The sequence below is a fragment of the Oryzias latipes genome, chromosome 19 (genome assembly GCF_002234675.1).
Source record: "Oryzias latipes chromosome 19, ASM223467v1".
NCBI classification, from domain to species: domain Eukaryota; kingdom Metazoa; phylum Chordata; class Actinopteri; order Beloniformes; family Adrianichthyidae; genus Oryzias; species Oryzias latipes.
The window spans coordinates 868,292-891,390 of NC_019877.2; the positions used below are offsets into that span (position 1 = coordinate 868,292).

The 23,099-nt window shown below is 44.3% G+C and overlaps 1 long non-coding RNA gene across 2 annotated transcripts in view; it reads left to right on the forward strand.

The window, feature by feature from the left end:
• Positions 1-22,795: 22,795 nt before the first annotated feature.
• LOC105358124 overlaps positions 22,796-23,099 on the forward strand; it is a 36,665-nt gene continuing 36,361 nt past the window's right edge. The window contains exon 1 of one of the 2 annotated variants that reach the window (XR_002289166.2): positions 22,796-23,013. This is a non-coding gene — a long non-coding RNA (uncharacterized LOC105358124). The remainder of the gene's footprint in view (positions 23,014-23,099) is intronic. The other variant, XR_002872095.1, reaches the window with a different exon arrangement.

Sequence of the window (23,099 nt, forward strand, 5' to 3'; positions counted from 1 at the left end):
TTGTCTGTGTTTTAACAAACCTGTTGTAGTTTAGAGTGTGAATTGTGTTTTTTGATTAAATAAGGAAAACTGAATAGAGAATTAGGAGAATAGAAAGGTTTAAGCAGTTCATTTTTCACAGAAAGAGGTTGGTGCTGTCATCTTCTAGGTGACAAAGAGCAGAGGTTTAACCATTACCCAATGTTGTAACATTCATTCTACACTAATTGGAATTCTTAATTCCCATGATGATCAGAATGAAAGGTGTACAATTTTGTATATAGAACATGGACAGTGCTCAGCAACAGCATTGAACAAACAAAGGCCTTCTATGACAGTGTAAGAGAAGTGTTTTAATTGTTAGCAGGAAAAAGAAGTAATTACAAGACATGATGACCCCCCCATGTAACACCCCCCCCTCTTTTCCCCTCTGTAAGCAGTTCCCGTCTGTGGCATGGATGATGGTAGGATGATCTGCAGGTCTTAAAAGTGCTGTAGTATAAAGGACATTTTGTGTGTTAGAACATTTACACTTTGTAGAATTTTTGCGATCAGCTGCCACAGTATGAACTGTGGTGGTTAGTACTAAGAGGCACTCAGTTTTGGTTTGCATTCAAGTTTGAAAGATAAAGTTGTTACTGTATTTTAGCAATTGTAGGTTCTGCAGCTTTAAGGAAAAGTTTGGATTGGTCAGATTGTTATTTTTAGCAATTATCTAGATTCTTATTAGGACCAGCAAGCCCTTCAGGACAAGTCGAACTAAGGGTGTTAATGTTAAACTGTAAAGCTCAATTGATCTTGCTTTTTGATAAAGAACTGAATAAATAGCTGTTAGAATGTGTCTAAGAAAGTGTATTTTTGAACATTTTTGCTCCGCACCCGTTATATTGGTCACATACAGATTTAGGGATTTTTTCTTGAATAGGCTTTTATCGCTGATCAACTGACTTTTGCAGCCACGGTGTTGGCATTTAACCTGAACAGGACACTAATGATTTTTCTAAATTTTTGTCCTTAGAAGCACATAACTTTATGTTTGCAGGAAAGGCAGCCCAGATAAGAGTGAAGTCCAGACCCTTCCTTAATCCTCATAAATCTTCATGCAGAACATTCTTCTGCCTAAGGGGTACAAGAGCATGAGCAGATGCTCACGCCTCCCCCAAAAGGACCTCAGTTAGCCAGAAGGGGGCCGAGTCAGAGGTGACTGACCCTGAGGTTAAGATGACTACTTCAATCATGTAAAGTATTACTGCACATTTGCAGGTAATAGAAAGGAGAAAGGGAGGAGTTGAGCAGCTGAAAAATCCACACATGATAAATGGTGTTTAAAAATAATAACATGAATTTTGAGTTTTGATGCCCTCAGAGACAGCAGAAGCGACGTGTTATGCTCAGCCATTCGTAAGTCGGGGACAGGAGAACATGGTGAAAACCCTGGGACACGTGAGCCGCCCAGGAGACCCTAGCAGCATCTGGAAATGGCATCTGTGGCACTCCAAACCCTTGGGCATGTGATAGCCCACAACGAGGTACCCAACAGCAGAATGCACAGACCCAGAGGCAGAGGGTCTGGAGGAAAAATGAACAGTACCCACGACCACCCCAAGCCCCTCCTCCACCGTGGCGAGGACCACAGGGCAAGTCGGACAATACCACTTGATGATGCAGGAGCCATTGTCTTTTCCAAGATGAGAGGTAACCACTGATGACTCTAGTGGACACTACCTGCTCTGACAAATGAACAAATGACTCCTCAAAACCTGCAAAAGACCATCCGACTGACTTTTGACCAGATGGTGGAACATTCATGCGTGCATTCACTAAACACGCCTGTGAATCTGTTGGGATGGGACAGTCTTGTCAAAAACAGGAGCCAGCAGACTGGATGCCATGCCAGACCCCACAGCCAACCCCCATTGCAGACAACCAGAGGGCCCTGAAACGCCAGGTGGTTTCATGGGTTTCAGGCGTGAAAACCATGACTCCTGTCCTCAAAGCTCTATTTCCGCCTCCGAATGGTCTGACCTGTACACTCTAGGATTGACAGTACACGGTAATATTTCAGCAGGTAGAAGGCCACACGTGGCATTTGAACTACACTGACATATATTAGCCCTGAGGGCGAGAAGCTTATTGTACATTCATACACTCACAAATGCAATGATACTAGCTGTCAGACACAGCTGTATCCCACATAGGATTAGCACCCCCTGGTCATGAGGCTCTGCAACTCAGTCCTATGACTAAGTGGGGCATTAACAACACAGATTGGTAGAATTGTGTTTTTTCAGGTGTTCACTTTCCTCCCTCAATAAAAATGTATAGGTTAACCGTTCATCCAACAACAAATTCCTGAGTTCTGGACCATTTCTGTATTGACAAACATCGTGGCAGACAGAAGACAGCTCATGAAGATGCAGAGGTGCTGTTAAACACGCTCTCTGATGCTTCATGCTCCACAGGTTCATTTGATGTTGGTTCATGTTCCACGCTTCCCTAGTGGTGCTTCAGGTAATTGCAGGAGCACAAGTTTTTAGATTTCAGTAATGCTGGTGCAGGAAGCTGATGGAGGGATGAAGGAAACTTAGACTGGTTTGTGGAACTCTGGTGTAGCATTCACATTCTTCGTAGTACTTCTTTTAGACTGGTCTTGAAAGCAGATGGTAAAATTTATTGCATAGCATATGATTTAAGGACTGTTAATTATGTCACTATTACTCTAGTTCTACCCGTTCCTGATCCATATTGCATGTTGTCAACTTTAGCTCAACAATGTGTGTTGTTCACTGCCATTGATTTAGCAAACCCTTATTTTTGCATTCCATTACGTGAAAATAGCAGACAGTTATTCGCATTTTAGTACATAGGTGTTAATAAAATTTCCTGGCATTTTCAGTCACTGTTTGCAGTCTCTCTGACAAGATATTGTGCTACTAGAGGGTAGCAGCTAGCAGCTCCGACTGTTGAAACCTGCCTGTGAGTAGTAAAAGATCTTCTGTTGCAATTGTATGTTTGAGTTTTGAAATGCAACAGGAATTTGCACTTTAGCAGAAGGGAAGTCTCATTTTTAGGCAGAACTGTTTTTAGCACAGGTTTTTCACTGTATATAGAGCGTAGGATGTCTACTTTGCAGCATAAACATCTGGAAATAGTTTGGACATGTTGATTTTCTTGTGGTTGTAGTAGACACTTCTTTGTTTTGTGAAACACATGGACAACTTGAGGTTGATGATAAATGACGAGGGTGTGACTAACCTTATGGCAGTAAGGCAACGACAATACGTGGTTCCATTTCTTTCTGTTGTTATCTTGCCTTCCATAGGAATCTGGACAGACAGCTTGTTCACCTTACCGGTGCACAAAACTGTTTCTATATTTTTACTTTCAATTGCTCTAGTTTATGTATTTATGCCTTATCTTTGTTTAGATCTGCATGGTTTCACCCAACTAGTGTCCTGGGGTTCCCCCCAGGCCAAGAGAGGGTGGAAAGGAGGTATTCATGATTCGTTGCAGGAAATTGTTTTAGTATTATCATGGTTTCAATTATCTTTGTTTCAATTATCATCGTTTGAATGTATTTGTTTAGAAAGAAGGTTTAAATGTTAATTTTGATAGACCTTTTTACCTTTTTAGAGCTTTGTGTGTCTGTTCATCTGGTTATCTCATCCACAGCGAGGATGAAGGGGTTTTACCACACTCTCCTGAGGTGATAAGTAATGCTGGTGGAGTTAGAATCCACCACATGGGTCATTAGACGACAGCCCCTAATAAACTTGTCTTTATCTTGAATTTGCATACTCCCACCTATGTTTTCCATGAAAACAGCACGAGGAGAAGCAGACTATGGAGAGGACAAAGTGGTGGACATTTCCATCACATCTCTTCTGTGCATTTTTATTCTTGTCTTGTCGTGTTTTGTCATTGTTTTATTTTATTATTGTCTTTTGTTCTTGTTTTATTTTTTAAGTTTCTGACCCTAACCCTAATCAATATTTAGATCCACAGCAGACTCATCTTGGGGAGACACCCCAAGCTCTTTTGCAGTCGTTCTGTTGTATCACATGTGTCAGATTAAATAATTACCAGGCTTATTCAGAAGTCCATAGGAGGCCAGGTCCAAGCTTGCCAGAGCTTGTGGGACATGCAGGAGGAGGACACGAGTGGTTAAGGCCCTGAATGACTTTTTGGATTTTGTTGCAATACTAACTAACTAACAAACTAAGAATATTAACTAAGAATATTGCTATTCTTATTTATGTGGGCCATATGAATTGCAGCTTCTCCGATGGGACCACCATGGAGGACATGGAAGAAATTTTCTGAATTAGGCTTGATGTCATGTTTAACATTTCTATTTTTACTCTTTCGTTGCCTGTGTGATTTTTGATTCTGCCTTAATATGTCTCAATTTCTCCCCTTAATTCCAGGTGTTCTTTTCTTACAGGAAGTGTTATTTTGATTGTCTTTGCTCTCTTTTTATATTTTTATACTTTTTATACTATAATATACAAGAATGCTTCTGTCTGAATGTAGGCTGATATGTTTTGATTGTGTAATGTGATAATGTGTTTTTATTTTTGTGTGGCCTCACTTCATGAGGCCAAGAGAGGGAACTGAAGGAAATTATATTTTTGGTCCTCACTTTAGAAGGGTTTCTCTGTCTTATTTTATTACGTTTTCTGTTTTACATATATCACTTGAAGTTTATTCCATAGCTTAAGTGTGTGCTTTAACTTTGTGCATCCTGACCTCACATTCCTGAGATGTGACCTATGGACAGCAGCTGTCACTCATTCCCCTACAGAGGAGGGGGATGCTGACCTCTCGGGCACTGGCCAGCAGAAATGGAGCCAGCACTCTAATCTAAACCACGAGGAATAGATTATAGCTGTGAGAACTTCTGTAGATGTCCGGTTCCAGGGAAGAACAAAAAGGTTGATCTTTAACCTAGGCTCTCCATGGATTTCTTGCTGTCAATCTGATTTGTTACGGACAGGAAGAGTCTGAGTTTATCACAGCACCAGGCGTACCTTTGAAGTCATCCCCTGGGGAGATGGATTGGGTCCGGAGAGTGACCGTCGACTATTGGCTGATGGACGAAGGCGGATCATCAGTCACCCAATCCAAGTGTTCCAGGGTGGAGATTCGACGTCATGTTTTCCATGGGAGGAGGAAATCCGAATTGTCTTTAAAAGTCTGAGCAGAGCATAATTTTATTGTCTTCTTCTCCCTTGTGGCCTTTCATGTAAAACGCCTGTAACTTCTTGCGTTTTGAAGGCCTTCTAAAATGAGGACCCAGATCTGTTTTAATTCTGTCTTAGAACTTTTGTTAGGGAATAAACCTTCTGTGACTTTATCCGGCTGAATCTTGGTCTTTTATCTCTCCCGACTAATAGAACATGCGTGGAAAAATCTCAGAGCGAAAGATATTTTCCTACACAGGCGAGATCCTCCGCCGGCGGAAAATCCTCTTCCCGCTGAGGAGGAAGCACCTGTCTGCTGGAGCCCGCGCGGTGGTTGCCGTTGATAAACTTTTTGTGAATGGCAAGCTGTTCCGGGACCCAGAGGTAACACCCTGGCTGTGCTGAAGGCTTTCAGAGGCGCACTGACATCTGCGCTGCCCAGAAGAAACCCGCAAACTTATTTAATTGAAAAGGAAATAATCGGATCATCAATAATCCACACCTCTCAGGAAAAGTGTTTTTTCTTTCTCTCACATTCATGTTTCTGTTGTTGTTTTATTGTTTTTGTTTTTTGTTCTTTCTCTTTTCCTCTCTCTTTTCTCTTGTCCCCCCCCCCTTCCCATGTCCTCATATGTGAATCAGGTAAGGTCAACGCAACCACGGTGAGTATTTATTTATGCACGGAACGGGCGCGCGCGCATACTAGCGCGCATAAGAGCACGCACACGCGATCCCGCACACACACGTTGATAAACTGAAAAAACCTCACTTAGGCTCACACAGGACGCACGTAACATGCAGCTCATAGCCAAGACATGTTCACCCACAACGCATAGCGCTTGTCAGTGTAGCAGGTACGCACAGCGGGCACGCGCACACGGACGGGCACACGCACTATTTAGCCTTGCACTCTCCCGGTTAGAACAGCTATGAACAGTCTTAACATCGTTAGCTGGAATGTGCGTGGACTTGGTTCTGGGCCAAAGAGATTGAAAGTGTTAAATCACCTGAATGATCTTAAAGCAGATATAGCTCTGCTGCAGGAGACCCATTTATCTTTATCAGCTGGTCATCTCCTGTGCTGTTCCCAGTATCCAGTTATGTATTCTGCCAGTTTCAACTCCAAACAAAGAGGGGTTGCAGTTTTGATTACTAAAAATGTTACATTTACTCATAAGGATACAGTTACTGACCCAGAAGGCAGATTTGTAATCATTAATATATCCATTCAGAATAAGGACTTTTGTATAGCGAGTATTTATGGTCCTAATGTTGACGACTCTTCCTTCTTTCACAGATTCTTCACCTCACTCTCAGTTCACTCTGACTCCACAATCATTAAAGGTGTTTTGGACCCTGAACTTGACAGACTCAGCACAGCAGCAAATCAGCGTACATGGCAGTCTGCAAGTATTCTAAAGCAGTACATGAATGATCTGGGTCTCAGCGACGCTTGGCGCTCATGTCATCCAAGCACTAAGGGGTTCACCTTTTTTTCTCCAGTTCACCATTCACACTCTCGTTTAGATTATTTATTAGTCAGTAACTCCCTTTTGAAAGAAATTAAAAGTTCCAACATTCATCCAATTATTATCAGTGACCATGCACCAGTTTCTGTTACTATTTCAAGGGAAGTACCCACACCCTCGGGTTCAACCTGGAGGTTTAATACATCTCTGTTAAAAGACCAGGAATTTATTGAATTCTTTAAAAAAGAGTGGGCAACCTTCTTAGAATTCAACGATACTTCTGAAATATCACCAAGTATTCTTTGGGAAGCAGCAAAAGCAGTCATGAGAGGGAAAATCATCTCTTATTCAACGCATAAAAAACGCAAGGAGAAAGCAGATTTATTAGAATTAGGAAATAAACAAAAACTCTGGAGACTGCTTATGCTGCTTCTGCACAGGAACACATACTAGGCGACCTGAAAAATTTAAAACTGCAGTTAAATGACATCATCAATAAACAAACACAATTCCAGATACAAAGGTTTCGACTGGAAAGATATGAAAACTCAAATAAATCTGGCAAATTTCTAGCTAATCAGCTTAAAATTAATAAAGAAAAATCAACAATCACTTCGATTATGGACCAAACAGGGAATGTCACCCATGACCCGGTAAAAATTAATAATGCGTTTAAAGACTTTTATCAAAACTTATACACTCCACAGATCAATCCATCAGAACAAAGCATCAACTCATTTCTCAACAATATAAACCTGCCCAAGTTAAACGAAGATCAAATCACAAATTTAGACTCTCCGCTCTCGTTGTCTGAGCTTCATGAAGCTCTGTCACTTATGCCTAATGGTAAAGCACCAGGGCCTGACGGCTTTCCTGCAGAGTTTTATAAGGAATTCTGGGAACAACTGGCACCAACGTTTTATAAAACGGTAAAATTTATCAATGAAAGCCAATCTCTACCACCTAACATGAACTCTGCCAACATAATCCTTCTTCTAAAACCAGACAAAGACCCCACGAGTCCTTCAAGCTATCGCCCCATTTCTTTAATTAATGCAGATGTAAAAATTATCTGCAAAGCACTAGCACAGAGAATAGAAAAAGTCACTCCTCACATAATTGACTTTGATTAAACTGGATTCATCAAAGGCAGACACTCGGATGACAATGTCCGCAGACTCGTTAACATAATAGACTTTGCCACCATCAAAAACCAGGAAATGACTATACTATCACTGGATGCTGAAAAGCCTTTGATAGAGTAAATTGGAAGTTCCTCATTGCTGCCCTCCATAAGTTTGGGTTTGGAGAATCATTCATCAATTGGATCAAAATATTATATCACAACCCCAATGCATCAGTTAGAACTAATAAACAGACTTCCAACAGGTTTTTTCTTGGAAGAGGAACTAGACAGGGTTGCCCACTCTCCCCCTCTCTTTTTGCTATATTTATTGAGCCTCTAGCTGCAGCAATAAGACAGAATGAGAGCATTAAAGGAATTAAAACCAAACACAGCCATCATAAAATTAGTCTCTATGCAGATGACATATTACTGTTTTTAAGTAATATACATTCTGTAAATGAAACGGCAACAATCATTAATGAATTCTCTTCTATATCAGACTATTCCATTACCACTGAACAGTAATGCGGAGCAAGGACTCACAATACCAGTTAAAACAGGAAATATCAAATATCTAGGTATTTATTTTTCCCCCAAAATATCAGAACTGGTGCAGCTAAACTACACCCCATTACTGAAAAACATACAGGACGATCTAACACGCTGGACCAACCTGCCTTTGTCCCTTATGGGCAAGGTAGCCACGGTAAAAATGAAAATCTTACCCAAAGTTAATTATCTCTTCTCAATGATTCCCACACAACCGCCATTAAAATGGTTCAAAACATTAGACTCATCCATATCAAGCTTTCTATGGAACAATAAACCTGCAAGAATTAGTCTAAAAACTTTAAAATCTGCAAAAAGCTGTGGAGGATTAGAATTACCTAACTTCCACAATTACTTTCTTGCAAATAGATTACAATACATCTTAAAATGGTTAAAAAATAATCCAGAAACCAACTCATGGTTAGACTTCGAACAGGCGTTATGTGGAAAGATCAACCTGTCAGATCTTCCATTTATTAGCCAAACAGTTAAAAAACAGGATTGTTTCAAAAGTATTAATATAAATGCCACTTTAACAGCCTGGTGGGAATTTCTCAAAATATCAAAATCATCAATTCAACCGTGCAAAATGACACCCATCTGGAACAACCCAGACATCCTCATAAACAAAAAAATTATCTACTTCCCAGCTTGGCAAGCAGGGGGCATAAAACAACTAGAGCACATAATTATTGATAGAAGATTCATAACTCCCCAGGAACTTCAAGACAAACATGGAATATATAACTTCTTGGAATATCAGCAACTTAAATCAATTATTACTAAAAAGTTTAAATACAGAGACAACGATTTAAAGCTACCAGATGTAGTTACCACTCTGATCAATTTCTCAATGAATAAAACTCTCTCCAAAATATACAAACTTTTATGTAATTTAGATAACAATATTTCACTTCCGACAACAAAATGGGATGCGGATTTGAGCATCAGCACAGATGAAAGTTTTTGGTCAGAACTTTGTCTAAACACCTTTAAAATGACAAAAAGTCCAAATCTGCAGCTAATCCATTTCAAAACTCTTCACAGAATTTACTACACTGGACAGAGGATGTTCAAGATGGGTCTCAGTAACTCAGACATTTGTCAGCACTGTGACAGTAATCTACCCGACAATTACATGCATGCACTATGGTTCTGCACGCCTGTCCAGGCTCTCTGGCGGCAGGTATGTGCCGATCTATCAGTCTGGCTTAAGGTTTCAATCACAGCTTCACCGTCACTTTGTGTGCTTGGTGACATGAGTGCCATCGATGTAGAAGGAGGATTAGGCTCTATCATTTTCATAACTCTTTGCATTGCTAAAAAAACTATTTTAAGAAATTGGAAAAGCAAAAAAAATATAAATATAAGTCAACACAGAAATCTGCTGCTTGATCATATCAGCTTGGAAAAAATGTCAGCCCAAAGTTCAAGTAACTTCGAAAGAATTCGGTCTCTCTGGTCTCCCGTAGCTAACTCCGTGACTTAGGGGGTGGGGGGGGGCATGGTCGTCGCTGCTCCTTGCCCTTCTGCCGTGGGCTGGGGTGGGGGTCGGGGCCTCCGGTGCCTGGCCGGGGGTGGTGGGGGCTCCGTTGGTCGGGGGGTCGGGTCCGGCGCCTGGGTGGGGCGGCCTGGGGCGCTGCATGGTCCTCTGGGCTTGGGTGTGGGGGTGCGTGGTGGGGGGGTGGGGGGGTGGTCTGGCTTGGCTTGGGGGGGTGGTCCCTTTGCCTGTGCTGGGGGGGGTTGGCGGGGGGCGCTGCTCGGGGGGGAGGGGGCCAGCGGCGCTGGATGGGCTTCCCATCTACACCTGGGGCTGGGATCGGCCCTTCCCTGGCTCTGGGGCGGGACGGGGCAACCCTCTTGGGGCCCCCGGTCGCTCTGGGTGTCATCCGCTTCGGCTGCGGGGTCTGGGGGGGGTGGGGGTCTTGTCGGCCCTGTCCTGTGGGGGGGCATTCTGGGGGAGGGGGGGGGGCACTATTGGTACGGGGCAGGCGGGGTTGACGGGTCGGGGTCTCCGCTGAGGCCATCGGCGGTTTCCCCGGTCGGTTGGCTGCCTCGGTCCCGTCGAGGCCTGACCAGAGCTCTTCTAGGGCCGGCGTTTGGGGGTGGGGGCCTGGGCTTGCTCCGGGGGGGGGGGCCGGCGCTTTCTGGCTCCTCTCTCTCTTTGTGGGGGTGGTGGTGCTGGGCCTGGGGTGTCTGCGCCTCCGGGGGTGGGGCCCCGGGGCTGGGTGGGCCTGGCCCCCTTGCTGGGGGGGGGGGCGGGGGACAGCTGTTTGACCACCGGGGGACAGTCTATCATCTGTCCCCAACTTACCCCCTTCCTCATATAACCTCATAATAGGGTGAGGGGGTGGGGGGCTTAGCCTGCGATGAGCCTTGGGGGGGGGTTTACTAGGCAGTGGCCCCCCTCCTGTGGTTGCCGTATGGAGTGGGCCCCCCCTCTTTCGGTTTTATTTGCACCTTAGACATGTAGGGCCCTTGGTAGGGGGGGTGCTTGGACATCACTGCCAGCAAGCAGCGGATGTCCTCCTAGCACCCTACCCGCCAATTTTAACCGCACCTTAGACATTTAGGGCCCCTTGGTGGGGAGGGTGAGGGGACGTCACTGTGAGTAATCAGGAGATGTCCCCTTAGTGCCCTACCCGCCAATTTTAACTGCACCCCCCTTAGTACACACACCCCTCCCCCCTCAATATATACATCCCAACATAAACACACACACATGCACACACACACCCTTTCAAACACACATACACGCACACACATTTTGCAAGGAAGGTGGGACCTGGGTCCGTCTGTCCCCTGCCTCTTCCCTGGTGGGGGGTACGGGCCCCTTTGCAGCGGCGACCGTGTCCCCGGGGTGCCGGCTTCCTGGGCCCGGCGGTGCTCTCTCCGCGCGGTGGGGGGGTTCACATTACATCTGAGCCGGGGGTGTCTGGTCCCTGGGGGGTGGGTTCTGGTCCTTGCTCCTGAGTGCTGGGCCCCGCCAAATTTCCAGCTGTGGCCGAGCTTGGTCGGGCCATATTTACAACACCCCTTGTGGGCCTTCTTTTTTCCCCGGGGTTCCCCCCTCCTGGGCGGGGGCGGCGGGCCCCTGCCTCGCTCCTCCCTGGACCAACCGTGGGCCGGGCGGGTGGCTGCCTGGAGTGCGGAGCGGGTCTCCCTTGGGGGGTCCTGGCTCGTACCTGGGGTTGGGGCGGGGGGATGCCCAGAACTCCTGGGTGGTGGTGGGGTGCTCGTTTGGGGCTGTGGGCGTCCTTCTCCGGTGGGGCCCTGCGTTGGGTTCTCCCGGCGCGGCGGGGGGGCTGCTCTCCTGGTTGGGCTGGGGCGGCGCTCTCTTTCCCTCCGTGCCTCCCTGCTCTCTGGCTCTGGGGGCCTTGCGGCGGCCCTGCTGGCCCTGGCCTGGGTGGCGGGCTTGGTCGCCCGGGCGGCGGTTGTTCCCTGCCGGTTCCCGTGTGGCGTTGGGGGGATTCCGGCTACCGCTGCTGCTGCGGTGGGGGTCTTGGGGTGGGGATGGCTGGGCACTCTCCCTCCTTCTTTTCACGTTCCACCATCCATTTTAGAAGAACATAAACACTCACCTGAGCACTGGTGTTAGCTCACCTTTGCACTAACAGTTTGCATGATTGAATGACTAAAATATTTCACACTAGTTGGTTTTAAGGCATAAGTATGCGTGTGAACACTATCTGTTTTGTGTACATGTCGACAGGTGGACATTTTTGCAGCTAGCAGGTGTGTTTATAACATTTGAATGTGTGTGTGGAGAGGCTCCGCCCCCTTCCTTTTTTCTTTTTTTTTTCTACATTTAAACCTTACCATAATGATTAACAACCAGTAAACTTGTTGCTTTATGCTGCTTCATGGTCTTATCCCCCTTCCCCTCCTATTATCACCCCCTACCCCCCCTCTCTCTATCGTCCCTCTCTCTTCTTCCCCTCTTTCCTTTTCCGTCCGGTCCAACACCAAAGATTTTCAGACATGATTGAAATTAATAAAGTTTGGCCTCAATTACAAAAGGGGTTTATTCAGACATACCTCTGGTTTGTCTGTGGATTAATAACCCCTCTTGTTAAAGTAAAATATGTCCAACACAAGAGGCCCTCAGCTCTCATCTGCCTGCCCAGCTGTTGGACAGGACAAGTTAAAAAAAAAAAAAAAATACCCATTTGGGAATGTCGCCTACCACAAGCTCATCTTCCACCACAACTGCTGTTCTGAGCGGACAGACATGCACTGAACTTGTATTGTTGTTGCTGACGGTCAGAATGCCAACAGAGGTGCTGCTCATGTCTGCCTCTGGTGACTCTTTAATCTGGAAAGAAAAAAAAACAGTGTAGTATTAAAGAGAGAATTGATCGTTTGAGGGAACAAATTTTTTTTGCAAAAACTACAACCTGAAATTGACATTTTAAGAGGTCAGAAATTACACATCAGGAAAATTATTAAAATTGATTTAAATTAATGATTTCAAGCATTGTAGTCAAAGCAATAAATAATTTACACATATTTATCAAACTCATTACAGAAATGATGAAATGCATTGATTAAAAAGACAGAAAATAAAACAAAAATGTCACTTAAATCACATTTGCTTAATTCAATACAGTGATCTTTAACTAAAGTCATGTAGAGCTTGATTTATTGCTTGAAAAGGATCTGGAAGAACAGAGCTTATATAATACAAAATCAAATGAAATCAAAATAAGACAAAATCAAATGAAATCAAAATAAGACTACTTTTAAGAGTCCTTATGATTCCATAAGGCACTGTACACAAAAAAATAAACAAAAGCTTTTGTAACATGACAATCTGAAAACAGGATCACATTTATTCGCCCAAACCCCACCCCTCCCTCCTCCTAACCAGTTTCACCAACATAACTCTCAGCTTGTGTTAGATGGTCAGCACCTCCCAGGACACGTCCAGGAATTCCATCCGACCCAGCTGCTTACCTACTATTCACCCTCTGGAACTCTTTCCTGATGTCATGCTCTCACAGTTGGCACTCGTAACTCTCCACCAGGTTGTGTCTCCGTTATCGGGCAGTTTTTCAACTACAGCACAGAACATCTCCATAAAAATGACACAACCTGCTGGAAAGAATGTCACCTTCTTGCCAATGCAACTTAAGAGCAAATATTCAGTTCAATTTTATTTATATAGTCCTATGTCACAACAAAAGTCGTCTCCATGGGCTTCATACCGGCAATTGTACAAGAACATGAAATCATAATACATTAGGTATTGGCTAAACTAAACAGACTAAACTAAACTGGGCATCCCTGCCATTAGACCATCTTACACAGTAAGGAAAAACTCCTTTATAAAAAACAAGAAAAAGACTCCTCCCCCAGGACGGACAGGCGATGTACCAGAACTCTTTGAGAAGAATTACATTTTCTAGTTCAACAACTGCATTTTTAAAGTCCAGCAGATTGGCGTCATCCAGATGAAATAGAGGACGGCTGTGGGCCCGAGACGAGCCAGAGTCGAGGTCCACGGTCAGGTACAGGAGCACAGATGAGCTGAAGTGCAATATTTTAGGAGACTATGTGCTCTGCCACATAACATTGCTTTGGCATGACTTTTTGGTTAAGTTGTATTACCCACACAGCTGGAGTATTAACCAGCACACTGTCACTGGGACTACTTAGTGAATAAAACATTATCCATCATAAAGTACCTACATTCCAAACTTTGAAGAACTGTGGGTCCTCCTCACGTTTGTATGTGGGAAGCCAGTACAGGCCAGGAGTACGTTTGACATCCGCAGTCTACTCTTGCTGCACAGAGACATAGGCAAATTAATATGGCAAACATATTTCAAATGACTGCACCCTTTGGTCTGGCTCAGTTCAGTTCATTTAGTCTTTTTAATAATCTTAAAATTGTACAGTTATTTCAAAAAATACACCAAACATAAGATGACATTAAATTCATATTTACAAATGCATTGGGATCAACATTGATGTTTTTTTCTCCAGTGAAGTAAACATTTACAGTCAGTCACTTTATTAGAAACACTCAGTAATTAATATGAACCAATCCAAGTCAGCCCCTTCTTTTAGCTATGCTAATGCATAATGTTGATCATGCCATGCAGTTACACCTCACCTGTTTATGCGACATTCTGCACCTCTATGATAGAGTCTTCCGGTTCGTGCTGCCTTCTGTCTCAAAAAGATCAGCATCCTCTGCGTCTGTCTGTCCAGGTCAAAATAAAACTGTTTTCGCAGGTTGACATTTGTGATGCGATAAAACTCAGCTCACATCTACAAAAAAAAAATTAAAATGTTAAACGCATTTTAAAGCTTTTTCAAGCTACTGGTAGCTTGGAAAAACCGCTGCATTTTACAATAGCCTCAATACTCTGAGCACAATATGTAATCTAGGATGCATATTAATATTTTTTTAATATTTGTGCATTAGCTAGAATGACATATTTCAGAGGATGTTTAAGGAAGAGACAAAACAGTTATATTAAAATATTTGACATTGTGAAACACAAATCACAACCAAACCAGGGGCCAAATACCGTTTTTTGAGTCTTAAGCAAACTTTATGATACATTTAGTACTTTAACTCGAGCCAAATTCAGGACAAAGTTATAACTGCTACATAACATTAAGGTAGCTTGGACATTTTTACTTATTTATAATTAATTTAATTTGTCAATAAGGTCAAATGTTCTCCAGGAGGATTCATTGGACTGAGAGCTGCTCGTGTCTTAAATATTGCTGCCATGTGAATTACAATTAAAACTTACCTCCGCTCTTATTTTTCAAACGCACCGCCGGTTCACTAAAAGAAGATACGAGAACATGTTAGCGTAAGGCAGCTAGCTTAGCCCACATTTGCATTTATTAGGTTACTACGTGAAATACAAGTTACACAAAAACATAACGATTACCAAATCACAGAGCCTGTGGTAAAAAGTAGTAGAAAAAAAAAGGCAATTCCCACTGACTCGTATTTGTGGCTGTGGCAGCCGCTCTGCCAGAGCTAGCGGTTAGCTAGTAGTAACGGTTAGGTAGTAGTAACGGTTAGATCATTTAAAATGTGCGCCAACCAACTCGGTAAACGTAAAACTTGAAACTTTGCCCCAACAACTTCTTTTAACCACAAGCAATAATTCTCTGATGACATGATACTGCAAAACATACATAATTGTTTAATTCAGAACAAATATTCGAAGATACATACAAACTCGTGGAGCACGTCATGAATACAAAGGATATACTAGAAGGAACATCAAAATAAGCAACACATATATAATACAGAGGCGAAAGTCATAAAATATAATAAAAAATAAAATAATACGACTTACCTAGACGTATCATGTGAGTTATCAACTCGGGCCAGCTGACACTCGCATCAGACCTCCGCCATCTTGAAGACTTCTGTGGCTGAGTTCACGTTCATGGGCGTACGTTATGACGTCATCACGTCTCATTACTCATAAGTTTTGACTCCAAGGTTTCATTTACTCAAAATGTTTTAGTCCAATAAAGATATAACTGTGGCAAAAGTTGAATCGGCTTATAGGTTTTAAGCTGGCTCAACTTGTTTGTTACTTTTGAGTTCAATGATTATAAAACTTTTGAGCTCATTGGACTATCCGGGTTTACAGTGTACACTAACACACACACATGCTGATGTGGGGAACCACTGGGAATGAATGGCGTCTCTGGCTGAACTGTCTGTCAGGGAGGTCTTCACCCCCCACATTCAGGAGAACATTAAACAATCACCAAGGGAGGCTGGAGACATTAAGTCAGAGTCGACCATGGTCTCCATCTATATTGTCTCTGCTGCTGTTCAGAGCTGTGGTTGTGAGGTCTCTGGTTCCTGTTGCAGTGGCAATTGCCATAGTCGGTGGTGGACACTGGACCTGATGGATGCCATCAAGCTGAAGGAGTCCAACCGAGTCTGGCTGGCTTGTAGGACTCCAGAGGGGAGCTGTCAGGTACCGGCCATCAAAAGAAAGCTTCAGCCAAGGTTGTGTGGAGGCCACTTCATCCTGAATACACCTGTTCTTTTTCAATTCCAGTTCTTTGCATCCTGAGGCTCAATTGCTGCATTATGATTTCCCCTTTACTTGCTGCCAAGTGGAGCCACCAGAAAACTAAAACTAAACTGATTGCAGGCCTCTCCCACACCGAAAGCTGAGCCAGGTTATTTACAAAAAAACAAATATTTAATAATAAAAATACCATTGTTAAAAGACCCAGAAAGACACAAACCCTAACACCACAAATGATAGGTCATGCCAAAGCCAGAACACAGTCCTCCTACAGTTCCAGTGTTGGCTCCCCAGGTTCAGCAACAAGTCCAATGGCCATGCCCATGGCATCCACCAGCAGAAGCTGATGCCCTTCTGTTGTCCAGTGTGGAACAACTTCAGGCTCCGGTGGGATCTGGTGAGTAACCTTTTAAACCTTCTGCAGGTGAGGAGCTGGTTGACACAGGAAGAACCAATTTACTACATGGTGCTCCACCTGCCACACAAATCTTTGAATCCATTAAGGCTCTCCTCAATCCTGCTGACACAGGATTAACGCTTTTGAGGAAGAAGAGGATGAGGACTTTGGAGACGGGCTATTTGTCACCTGAGCTGAAACCATTAGGGCAGTAAAAGAGCTCCTGAGTTTTCAAGTGAGGGGTTGGATAAGCTCTACCTGAGTACCTCAAGTCTCTGGATGCTGTGGGAGTCTCCTGGCTGACACATCTCTTTTCAAGAAGGGGGCCTGGACGGCGTGTTTTAAATACCGGGGAATCACACTCCTCAGCCTCCCTGGGAAAGTCTATGCCAGGGTTCTGGAGAAGAGAATTCATTTGATTGTCGTACCTCAGATCCAGGAACAACGGTGCGGTTTCTGTCCTGGTCGTGAAACAGTGGACACGCTCTACACTCTCTGCAGGGTTATAAAGGGTTTATGGAAGTTCACTCATCCAGTCCATATGTATTTGGTGGATCTGGAGAAAACATTCAGCTGCGTCCCCTTTGGTGCCCTGTGGAGGGCGATCTGGGAGTACGGGGTCCAGAGAGCATCACTGAGGCCCATCCGGTCTCTGCATGACCGAAGCAGGTGAAGAGGCAGGGATGAGGGTCACCAACGCTAAGTCTGAGGCCATGGTTCTGTACTGGAGAAAAGTAGTTTACCCCCTCTGGGCGGGTGGAGTGCTTCTGCCCCAGTGGGAGGAGTTTAAGTATGTTGGGATCTTGTTCCAGAGTGAGGGAAGAGAGAAGGACAGGCGGATTTGTGCGTCGTCCGCTGTCATGTGTTCACTGTGTTGATCCATTGTGGTGAAAAGAGAGCTGAGCCAGAAAGCAAAGCTCACAAATTTACTTTATATCTTGGCTGCTGGATTGTAGGTCACTGTCTGATACCAGATATTTTGCTCCCTCCCTCACCCCCCTACTGGGTGAATACCTCGTCTTTTAGGATGTGATATAACTGAGGCGTTTTGCTGTCTACTAATGGAAACAGTTGAGCTGCTGCATTCTGGACTAACTGGAGACCAGTGTGACATTGTGATATTCTCTTCTACTTGGCTGATAGTAAATCCTGTCTTTTTGATAGTTCTAGTTAATTTTTCACGATGTTTCATGAGAACATTTGGAAGAAATCAGAGCGGCTCCAAAATGTCATGTGTTTTCCCACAAACCTCTTTCCAGCCTTCAGGGCATCAGAAACATTTTTAAAACCAGTTTCTATTGTTTTTCTAAAGCACAAAGACTTTTTCATGTTTCAACGTGATTCTGTTTTAATGTTGTGAAATGAAAACATATTCGACTCTCTTATTAGCTCCAGAGAAGAACAAACCCCTGGCACAAACACAAACTACAGTCCTGTGATGTCAGGGGGGTTTCAAGAAGAGAGGTCCTTTCTGATTCACCTTTCTCCTGTTTCCATCCTTGTTTTCTTTAATAAGGTCACCTGTTTGCAGGAATGTGAGTGACCCACCTGGAGGATAAACCATTTCATGTAGTGGTGGTCTGGGGGGAGGACGAACATCCACCCGTCCCTTTTCCAAACCTATTTTATCCCTGACGGGTCACGGGGCTGCCGGAGCCTAACCCGCCCCCCAAACAGGTCATTTTTTTGGAAGAACTTTTGGAGAGCTGTATGAAGCTAAATGCTATTTTTTCTGGCATCAGGTTCTGTACAATTCCATGAAATATTTTTTTCTCCATAAAACTTTTGGGTAATAACCCCCAAAACCAAAGATCATCAAGAAAAAAGAATGGAAATGTATAATCAGTGTGTAATAAGATGAGGCGTGTTTTTGGCGGCATTCCATTTTTCATTTCATTTCATTCCATTCCATTCCATTCCATTTGTAAGTAAGACTGCCATGTGTGACCCGGCACCTTTGACCGTAGGGCCGCCCCCGTTCGAGTACAGCGCCACGAAGGGAACACACTATCTAGTGGATCTGCTATGTGTGACCCGGCACATTTGACCATTGGGCCGCCCCCGTTCGAGTACAGCGCCACGAAGGGAACACACTATCTAGTGGATCTGCTATGTGTGACCCGGCACCTTTGACCGTTGGGTCGCCCCCGTTCGAGTACAGCGCCACGAAGGGGACACACTATTTAGTGGAACTGCTATGTGTGACCCGGCACCTTTGACCGTAGGGCCGCTCCCGTTCGTGGAACCACTAGGTTCCACGAACCTAGTGGTTCCACCAGGGAGACCCTAGGATGATGGGAGATTGGAGTGTTTGAGTGATATAAAACTGCATGAATTCGTGATGGTTACCGGAGGTGATGAGTAGCACTGGCTTCTTACGGTGCGTAATGCGAGAGAGAAGCTGGACCCCCAGTCCAGCGGCCTTGACAGGGTGATCCAATTGTTCTGTGGGAAGATTGAGTTCGGTAACAAGATGGTTATCAATAAAACTTTTTTCAGCACCAGAGTCTATGACGGATTTGCATTCACGGGTTCTTGAATGGGGATATAGCTTGACAGGGACATATAGGAAGTTTTTCTCCGTGGAAAGAGATGAGTGACTCGCCCGCGGCCTGTCATCTAGCGGGGGATTCTGGTGTTTAAACGCAGAGTGCATTGATGGACGAGATGACCTGGTTGCGGGCAATAAAAACAGGTACCTTCATCTCTGCGCTTACGTCGTTCCTCAGGTGTAAGTTTTGAGTGTCCAATTTGCATTGGTTCCTCTGAAGTTCTTCCAACGTGCTCCCGGGGTATGGATGAGGGAGGTTCTGGATTCATGGATGGATGAAAAGGATTAGTAACAGTTTTCTTTTTGTGATGGGTGTGTTTTACCTGACGTTCCCGGAGACGGATGTCTGACCGCAGCTCCTCAAAGGTTCTAATTTCTGGTTGAGAACACAAGTGGTCTTTGATCGTTTCATTTAGTGACTGGTAGAACACATCTTTTAGAGCAATATCCGGCCAACCCGCTTCCACTGTCAAGATTCGGAAATCAATTAAATTATCTTTCAAAGATCGGTTGCGTTGCTTGAGGCCCAAAAGTCGACAGGTCACCTCCTCCTCCTTGCAGGGTTGATCGAACACCAGGCAAAATTCACCTATTAAATGCTCAAAAGGTACTTGAAAAATGGGGTTAGCGGTTAGGCATGCCCGCCTAACCGTACTGCTTTGCTCCTGAGAGAGTTTACTATGAGGGTAATCTTGCTGTGGTCAGCGTGGTAATACCACAGAGCCTGCTGGAAAATAAGATGACATTGTAGGAGGAAACCCCCTCATGATTCAACGTACCCATGGAAAGGCTCTGGTTGAAGCCGGAAATTTCCAGGTAGCGGCGGAAGAGCCCAGGTTCCCGGAAGTAGGGGGTGAGGTGCTAGTAGTAGCATTAGTTGATTGTTGTCCGGTTAAATCCATCAGGGTTTGGGATATCCCATCCAGGCGTCAAAACATCTTGCTGCGCGGTGGCCATCTGATTGAGTGATTCGGCTTGCTGTCCCAGAGATAATCCTTGCTGTGTAATGGCGAGGCGGAGTCCTTCCGGGTCAGCTGGGTCTGGGTGATGGCCAGTTCGTTCTGTCATGACGTCAATGACGTGGCAGACCCAGGCGCTGAAACCTGGAAGTAAAATCAGACCAGGAAATCTTGGAACGGATTTATTTTCACTGTCCAAGAAGGTATAAACGTAAGATTGTGAGGAATTGGTAAGTAGGTTATGGAGATCGCCGTAGGCGTCAGGGCTGGAGTCTTGAGGATGGCGTTGTGGATGATTTGCGAACGTGGCGGAGGACTTGAGGAAGCCGCTGTGAACGAAACCGGAGCATGGCGAGGATGACGACGTAGCCTGAGCAGGATGAAGTGAGGAGCTCTCAACGAGGAGGAACCAGCAATACCCGTGGAGTGGAACCTGAAGGCGAGCGACAAGGCGTGGTAAGTACAAAGCCAGACTAAGATACTTAGCTTAACTTGGAGTCCAGACATAAGCACCGAAGGGTATAACGAACTGGCGATGAATGCTGGGGTTGGATCTCCTTAAGAAGGCAGGCAGGTGATGAGGAGACTATCGGCAGCTGGTTCCAATCAGCAGAGCAGAGGAGAGAAGGAAGGGGGGAGGTAGGCTGACAGAGGCACCATGCACTTTTTCAGCTGAGGTGTTCTGTTTTTTATTCCCTTTTATTTTTCCTTCTCTTTTAGGTGGGTATGGTCGGAGTGTTTGGGCATGTTCGTCAGTCTTTGTCTTGTGTATGTAGTGTGTTAACGTTATGTCAAATAAATAATTTTTTTGTTGTCAGTTAGGAGTGGTGTTGAGTGGGGGTTGGATTCCTATGAGCATAAGCTTTTTCCAATCCCCTTTCAAATTCAAATTTTCAAAATCTTGTATTGACTTATTTTATTTTATGTAATTGTTCTTTGGATTTGAAATAAAACAATTGATTCATTGATTGACAAATGATCTGTAACAAAATAACACCAGCAAATCTTTGATAAACCTTTTGTTGTCATTTCTGCAATAGAGATGATTCTGTCTTTGCACGTCTGCACATATACTCCGTCCTTCTGAGACACGAACTAGTCTGTTCTTTCAGTTCTTCTAAGAAATGACCTGTTTAGGGGGCGGGTTAGACTCCGGCAGCCCCGTTACCCCGTCAGGGATAAAACAGGTTCAGAAAATGGACGGGTGGCTGTTCATCCCCCCCAGACCACCACACCACAACATGAAATGGTTTCTCCTCCAGGTGGGTCACTCACATTCCTGCAAACAGGTGACTTTATTAAGGAGAACAAGGAAGGAAATAGGAAAAAGGTGAATCAGAAAGGACCTCTCTTCTTGAAACCCCCCTGACATCACAGGACTGTAGTTTGTGTTTGTGTCAGACGTTTGGTCTTCTCTGGAGCTAATAAGAGAGTCGGATATCTATTCATTTCACAACATTAAAACAGAATCATGTTGAAACATGAAAAAGTCTTTGTGCTTCAGAAAAACAATAGAAACTGGTTATAAAATGTTTCTGATGCCCTGAAGGTTGGAAAGAGGTTTGTGGGAAAACATGTGACATTTTGGAGCCACTCTGATTTCTTCCAAATGTTCTCATGAAACATCGTGAAAAATGAACTGCGAAGTAAGAATGAAAACTGTTTGATCACTTGCTGATTTAGTTGGTTTGCTCACTAACACAGACATGATAATTCTATACTTTTAATAGTAGATGTATTCTAACATGGAGAGACAGAATATCAAAACAAAACTCCAAAAAAATACTTTAAAGAATTCATATTCATTTATTTGTATTTCCCTGAGGGAAGTAATTATTTGGGGCTGCACGGTGGCACAGTGGTTAGCACTCTTGTCTCAGAGCAAGGCCTCCGGTTCAAGTCCCGGCTGGGGGGCCTGAACCAGAACACCAATGTGGGACCTTTCTGTGTGGAGTTTGTGTGGGTTTTCTCTGGCTTTAATTGGTTAATTAATAATTGGTTACTTTAAATTTTCTGAATGTGTGTGTGATTGTGACCTGGTGACCTGTTCAGGGTGTCCCCGGCCTTAACCTACAAGAGATGTGGATAGGCTCCAGCAGCCCCGTGACCCTCGAAATGGAAAAAATGGAAGAAGAAAACTAATAAATAAATGAATGAGGGGATGGATTTTCCACCATTCTGGAGTTGCTGAAGGTGTGAGGCAGCTGTCTGGTGGGGGCTTACTCTCCAGCCCCCGCTCAACCATGTGGACTTGAATGCCCATGGGGGGAACTACAGTGGCGCCCAGAAGGACGTGATGTGAACGGCCTCCCTGCTCTGAACCGGAGCTGCGTTCTCTTGTTGGACCTCGTCATGGTTTGTCCGTGAACAGACACCATGTTTGACCCCAAAGGTGTTCAGGTCATTACACGTGGCTCCAGGAGTCATGGTCTACTTTGGAACTGATGAAAGAGGAACCTCTGGATTTGTTATTGCACAACATAAGACAGTGAGGAGTCTGAACAAGATTTAGTTTTACTGACAAAAACAGAAACTGGTTTTAAGAATGAACCTGATATCTTGACGGTTGTAAATAGGCTTATGAAAAACCTCAAACTCTGCTCCATTTGTCTCCAACTGTCTAATATGGGATGAAATGTTCTTGGCTGTCATGATGATGAAAGCGTTCCCTGCAGACATGGAACAAAGTTCTATGTGAGCCCCGCCCACTTTGAGTCTGATTTAAGGATGAGACTCAGCCTCAACCAGCACAACTTCAGCTTCAGCTGCTCTGGTGAGTTTTCTTGATGTCCTGCTTTCATTCATTTGATGTTTTCATCAAACATTCTTCTAGAATGTCTCCATTTCTTTCAAATGATG